The 6,923-nt window shown below is 33.7% G+C and overlaps 1 pseudogene; it reads right to left on the bottom strand.

Moving 5' to 3' along the window:
• Nucleotides 1-351: 351 nt before the first annotated feature.
• LOC110666434 (protein PIN-LIKES 3-like) lies at nucleotides 352-6,025 on the bottom strand (annotated as a pseudogene).
• Between the last annotated feature and the right edge of the window lie 898 nt (nucleotides 6,026-6,923).

The following is a 6,923-nucleotide window of genomic DNA, read 5'->3' on the forward strand; positions in this document are numbered from 1 at the left end:
ACTACTATACACCACATAATAAAAACTCAAATTTAGGGGAAAAAAAAAGACTCACAAAGGGGATATATATGTGTACTCCTAGAGCATATGTTCCATCTCTCACAAAATATAGGACTCACTACTTTATAATTTAAGAAATAATTGTAATTATTTATTTATAAGGAATACTATTTTTTGTGCTTTGTATGCATGCCATTATTTTCCCACACAAAAACACCCCCTAAACCCTAACACTTTCAATTATATTACTATCCAATTAAGAACTAAAACCCCATTTAATCGATCTACCTACAAGTATATGATCTCATTTTGTCAGGGCGATGGTGTTCTAGAAATTTAGATTGCAAATGGCTAAAGAAGCCATATATAAAAGTTTCACCAAAGGGTAAGAGCAAATGCAGCCACAACTAAGTCCACAGCATGATCACAGAACATTCACTCTCCCCAGCTTCGAACAGCTGCACAATAATTCCTACCAAGTTCATCGGAATAGCAATCAGGCTAGATCACTGTGTAATTAATTACCCAGTTCAAGCAAATAAAGGAGTTGAACATTTCAATTTCAGTTAGCCCTATTGAGTTGTATATACCTACGGTCATAGCAGGCGAAAGTGCATACTGAAGCATTAGAACAAATTGATACAGTGAATCTGATCCTAAAGAGATTGAATGATTTGTGGAACTCTAACTTGATTTTATTGATGTTTTAGTGTGAATATATATATACAAAGAATGCTAAGTATACAAGGTAACAAATCAAGAAAAATGTGCTAATTTACATAAGCTGATATTGTGCCTGATATTATGCTACTTTACAGGTGTTGATATTGAATTCCTTTGATTAAGGAATGAAGATTCATTCTTCCTTTATACGCCCTCGCAAGTTAGGTGGGAAATTTTGAACACCTAACTTGGGTAGATGGTCACGAAACTGCTTGGTGGGAATGATCTTGGTGAGTGTATCAGCCAGTTGCGTTGTTGAAGGAACATGTTCAACAATCAAGCTGCCATCCCGAACTTGGTCCCAAATGAAGTGAAAATCCAACGCCACATGCTTCATACGGCTATGATAGACTGGGTTCTATGTTGTGTAAGTGGCACCAAGATTATCACATTTGATGATTGGTGACCTAGGAGAGGAAATGTGAAGTTCTTGAAGTAAATTGGTAATCCAATAAGTTTTGCAGCAGCATTGGCAATAGCTTTAAATTCTACTTCTGTACTAGAACGGGCTATAGTACATTGCTTCTTGGAACACCAGCTTATTGGAGAAAACCCCAAGAATACCATATATGCGGAGGTTGAAGTACGATCATCAGGATTTCCTGCCCAATCCGAGTCAGCATAGGCGTGGAGAGAAAGAGTAGAATCATAGTGCAGCAGAATTCCAGAATGTAAGGTGCCCTTTAAGTACTGTAGAATTCTTTTAGTAGATTGCCAATGGAGCATGCTAGGCCTATGCATGAACTAAGACAGCTTGTTAACTGCAAAGGCAAGAACAGGACGAGTGAGTGATAGCTATTGTCAAGCATCAAGTAAATGTCGATATTGAGTGGCATTTATGGCTGTTGATCCATTATCTAACTTGAGTACAGTAGTGGAAGATAGAGGTGTTGCTGCACTTTTGGATTCCATCATGCCAAATTCCTGTAGCAAATCTGTGATAGATTTTGTCTGAGTTAGAGTGAGACCATAATCAGTCTTGCAAACTTCAATTCCCAGAAAATATGTGAGAGGTTATAGATCTTTCAAGGAAAATCTGGATGATAAAACCTGATAAATATCCTGAATCGATTGAGATGAAGAACCTATCAATATTATGTCATCCACATATACTAGAAGATATAATAGTTGCTCATTCTTATGGAGGACAAAGAGAGATGAATCTGAGTGAGTGTTGACAAAGCCATAGGAAATTAAAAAATCTCAAAAAGTAGTGTACCAAGCACGTGGAGCCTGTTTGAGTCCATAAATGGCTTTGTACAACTTACAAACAAAATGTGGCAATTTAGGATCAGCAAATCCAGGAGGTTGATCCATGTAGACTTCATTTGATAGGTTACCCTGTAGGAAGGCATTGTTGACGTCGAGTTGAGAGATTGGCTAGTCATGCTGAGTGGCAAGAGTTAATATTAACCATATTGTTGTAGGCTTGACTACAGGACTAAAGGTAGCAGTGTAATCAATCCCAGGGCGTTGGTGGAAACCTTTGGCAACAAGCCTAGCTTTGAAATGATCAAGGGAACCATCTGCTTTTTGTGTTGCGCCATCCTGAATCAACATTAAAATTTCTATTATTGTGTTGTGAGTACTGGCGAGGATTATAGTTTTGGGAAAAACCTCCATTTGTTCCACCATTCCTGCAATTATTATTGAAAGTAGTCTTATTGCCATTGAAAGACCTATTTGATTGGAATTTTGTTGTCCATGCTAGGCATGATGAACTGAAATTGTCTGAGCTTCTTTCTTCAAGGCTTCATGAGTGAGAAAATTTTCATGTGTACTAAGCTTGTCATAAAGTTCTTCATTGATGATTGGATGATCACAAGCATGAATAGCTACACTAATTTCTTTGAACTCTAGGCCAAGACCACTTAGTATTTTGATAATGAGCTCGACTTGTCCAACAGGAGAGCTTGCAAGAGAGAGCTCATCAGCGATGGTATGAGTTTCACCGAGATATTGAGCAACAGACTTGGTTCCTTTCATCACATGTGTGAGATTCTCTTGGAGAACCTAAATTCGAGCTTGGGATTTATTGGCATATGTAGTGACTAGCCTCTGCCATGCTTGTTCTGAGGTGGTTGCAAATGCAACTAGAGATGCAATGGTAGGATCTACAGAGGCCATAATAGCATTCCAGAGGAGATTATCTTATCGCTGCCATGATTTATATGCTGGATTTGCAATCTGCTTATTGTTGTCAGTGATAAATGTTGAAGGACATGGAAAAGTGCCTTCAACGTATGACATTAAGTCATAGCCAAGGAGAAGAGTGGTAATTTGGGCTTGCCTGGTCAAAAAATTGCCACTGCCAGTGAGTTTTATTGGCAGTTGTGAGGTTGGATTAAGGGTAATAAGAGTAGCTGTTGTGTCTGTGGAGGTTTGGGTCATGGGTTGGACAACCCTTTTGTGAGTTAACTGTTGGGGGTGGGTACTTAGTCATGGTGATAAAGAGAAGATACACAAACAGAAAACAAAAACTCCCTAAAGCAAGAGAGGCTTTGATAACATAAAGAGATTGAATGATTTGTGGAATTCTGACTTGATTTTATTGATGTTGTAGTGTGAATATGTATATACAAAGAATGCTAAGTATACAAGGTAACAAATCAAGAAAAATGTGCTAATTTATATAAGATGATATTGTGCCTGATATTATGCTATTTTACAGATGTTGATATTGAATTCCTTTGATTAAGGAATGAAGATTCATTCTTCCTTTATAGATCCAACCATACCAAAATGGTGTGCTGCTTTCACCATACCAATGCCTAACAGAGGCATCAAAATATATCTCATTCCTATAACTCCAACAATCACCCATGCGCTTACTCCTGATATTTTCAAACCTGAAAGATGATAATCATTACTTATAATTACTAACTAGATTCAGGCTATCAAAGATAATATTAGAATCAGAAAATTAATTACCTTTGTGAAGGTTTGCTCCCACTATCAGGGTCATAGATGGAATTGTTGCCTCCCTGCAACCGATAAGATTGTCATTAAGCAACCAAAATTGATATGGATGTCACAGTAAATAACTATTCCCATGTGAAATTGAAAAAAATTAAATTATATATACATAGTGACTCAATGTTGCAAGTTATTATTAAAGCAATTGTCTTCCTGTTGATCCTATTTATTGATCATATTGCAAATTCAACTTTCAAGAAGACTATCAGAGATGAATGAAAGCTATCAAAATTGGCTTCCAAATCACCAGAGTAGGATTTAATTATACCCTAATAAAGATGCAGAACTATCAAACACACGAAGAGGAGCACTATCACCGATCATCAACTTTCGGATTGGAGAGACTGCCCCAATAATAAACTCAATAATCTGAAGTAAATGAATGGAAATTAGTATATTAGTCAGGACTACTGCACAGTAGTATTATTTTCTCATATGGAGAAAATTATATAGAGGATGAATAGATGCCTTCATCCTAAACAATATAATAATTGATGCTAAAGATAGAGAAATCCTGCATATTAGTTCTCTTGCATGCATACCGCTGCTATTGTGGAAGGTGCAAAAACCATCTTTAGGTTGATCTTTTCTGTGAAATTCTTAATACGCTGAAAAGCTCTCTGCAAATAAGAAACTCTTCCCGCGTATCTAGTTTTTGAAAAGCCATTGGTGTCCTTTGAAGGAAGTAGCAGTGATTCCATGCTACTCTCTACAAATGTTTGTGTTTCATTTGTGTCATCAATAGCTGTGCATGCAGCATTACTCTTATGTGCATATATCCGCATTACAAAATACACATATGCCCATTTATATACAGCTCCCAGCTGTAGCGCAATAAACATCTATGAAGTTTAGAGTTTGAACCGTAGCTAGTTGGAAATTAATCATAAAAAATAGATTCTATTATATGCACTTACATCAGAAATATAAATAGAAGATAGTTAAGTACTGCCATAGAAAGAGAAGCATAAGCTTCTCCATAAGTAGAACAGACGGATGAATCTCCAAAAGGACTATCTGACTCTTTACACACTGCTGGAATAATAATGAAAAGCAAGTTTCCCAAATTTCCAGCAGAACAGCAACCAATGACAAGGCCTTGGAGTTGCGGTGGAGTTTTAGTGATTTTAACAAGAGTCCAAGCAAACACCGACCCAATTATGAACGTGAGCAGAATGTTTACTGGCATAAACCACCTATATATATAAGGCCAAATTAAAAATTGTACCAAGAGTTGCTGATAAAAATGCAGAAAATTAAAGTGAGATGGGCCAGGAAATTATCATGAAATCGTTATAAAAATCACTAACAAGGAAACCAAACTTGAAAAAGTTATAGTTTCTCCGAGTTGGCTAACATCAGTGCCGGACTCAACACGTAGAATACCAGCTGCAAAACACAAGGTAAGATTATATAGTCAAATACCAATTTTTTAAAAATAATAATAATTTCCATGAAAATCACCCATAAATTTTAACTTAATAGTACTATATTATATTATAGAATTGTAAAATTTTAAATTTAAATTTTAATCAAAATTAAATAAAAAAATAATTAATTCTTTAAAATAGCCCAAGTAAACTAAACTTGGGAATGCATGAGTGAGGGCTACGTTAAGTTGGTAAAAGATTTAATTCCAATGTGCACACAAAAATAGTGGTGTACTATTGGCTTTTTATACATTGACATGTAATGAAGATGTCCATGAAAAAAAAGTATTGACCATACAATTATGTGGGGTCCTAAGCGTGAATGGCTGGTCCCACATAACAAATTTTTTATATTAAAAAGAAAAATATTTATGACAAATACATAGTTGTTGGCATCGGTTTCAATTGTATTTGATTTATTCAAATTCTTAATCTTAATTTGACATATTAATCGTCATAATTAACAAAATTTTACCGCATGATTTTATTATAGTTAAGCAATAATTTTCGGCTAGCTGGCAAAACCAAACAAACTTATTATATAAATAAATACTCTTTACTCTCTAAGGACAAATTGGGCTTTGCCATGTGCAAATTAATTATTTATGTTTTATCATCATTATATATATATATATATATATATATATATATATATATATATATATATATATATATATCAGGAGGACAATTAGTCCAGAAAAGTTATCACGAGGACAATTAGTCCAGAAAAGTGACAAGTTGATTAATAATGAGGGACTCACGTTATTGAGATTGTGTCTAGCTGTGGATCCCAAGAGATTTATGCGATCCAGAGCAAGGGACAAGCCAATCCCGGTTATAAGGAGAACTTCCAGCACTGAGATTAATGCCACTACCAGCAGATCCACTAATCCCATCTTCAATTCTCCTCTCAAAAGTCTCACAACAACTCTTTGCTGCACTATACACATATATAAAACACTGTCTTGTTGCTCTAAAAACATAAAATCGAAAAAATGAAACATCCATAAGCGGTGAAAAGAAACTGATGATTTTGACGTGTATATATACATATAATAATTTACTTAAAATATAGAGCCAACTGATTTTTTATTAATAAAAAATATACTTTTTAAAAATATTAAATATTTAAATTTATAAGAAATCAATTTAAATAAATATATAAATATACAATAACAACTTCAAATAAAAGGAATCAATTAATATTTTTTTTATTATAGTGAGTTCGCCTCTGATATTGAATTCACCTGCAAAAATTTTTCATTTAGTGGTAGCTTAGTCTTAGATGGCGCCATACTATTCATGATGCAAATGGTTGAATAGAAAAGTCGTTAAAATTATTCAAATTGTTAAATTTTAAAATAATTTATTGAATAAATACTTATTTATTAGATTAGTTCAATAAACATAAGAATTTATCATTATATTATAATTATTTTAAAATAAATACTTATTTTAAAATAAATACTTATTTTTCATTTATTCAATAATTAATTGTAACATACAAAAGTGGGAATTCCAACATTAATTTTGAAATGATGATTAATTATGCATATGTCGTGTGAAATACTTTAATCCATAAACATAATTACTCCACAGAGAAGCTCTTCGCATTAAATCTTCAAATTAACATCGCCTTCATTTTGGGATCAAATAAATCATTTGTTTTTTTCTTTTCTCGGGCTTTGCCCCACCCATGCAAATTACATATATATATATATATATATATATATATATATATATATATATATATATATATATATATATATATATATATATATAAATACAATAAAC

This window comes from Hevea brasiliensis, chromosome 16 (genome assembly GCF_030052815.1).
Source record: "Hevea brasiliensis isolate MT/VB/25A 57/8 chromosome 16, ASM3005281v1, whole genome shotgun sequence".
NCBI lineage: Eukaryota > Viridiplantae > Streptophyta > Magnoliopsida > Malpighiales > Euphorbiaceae > Hevea > Hevea brasiliensis.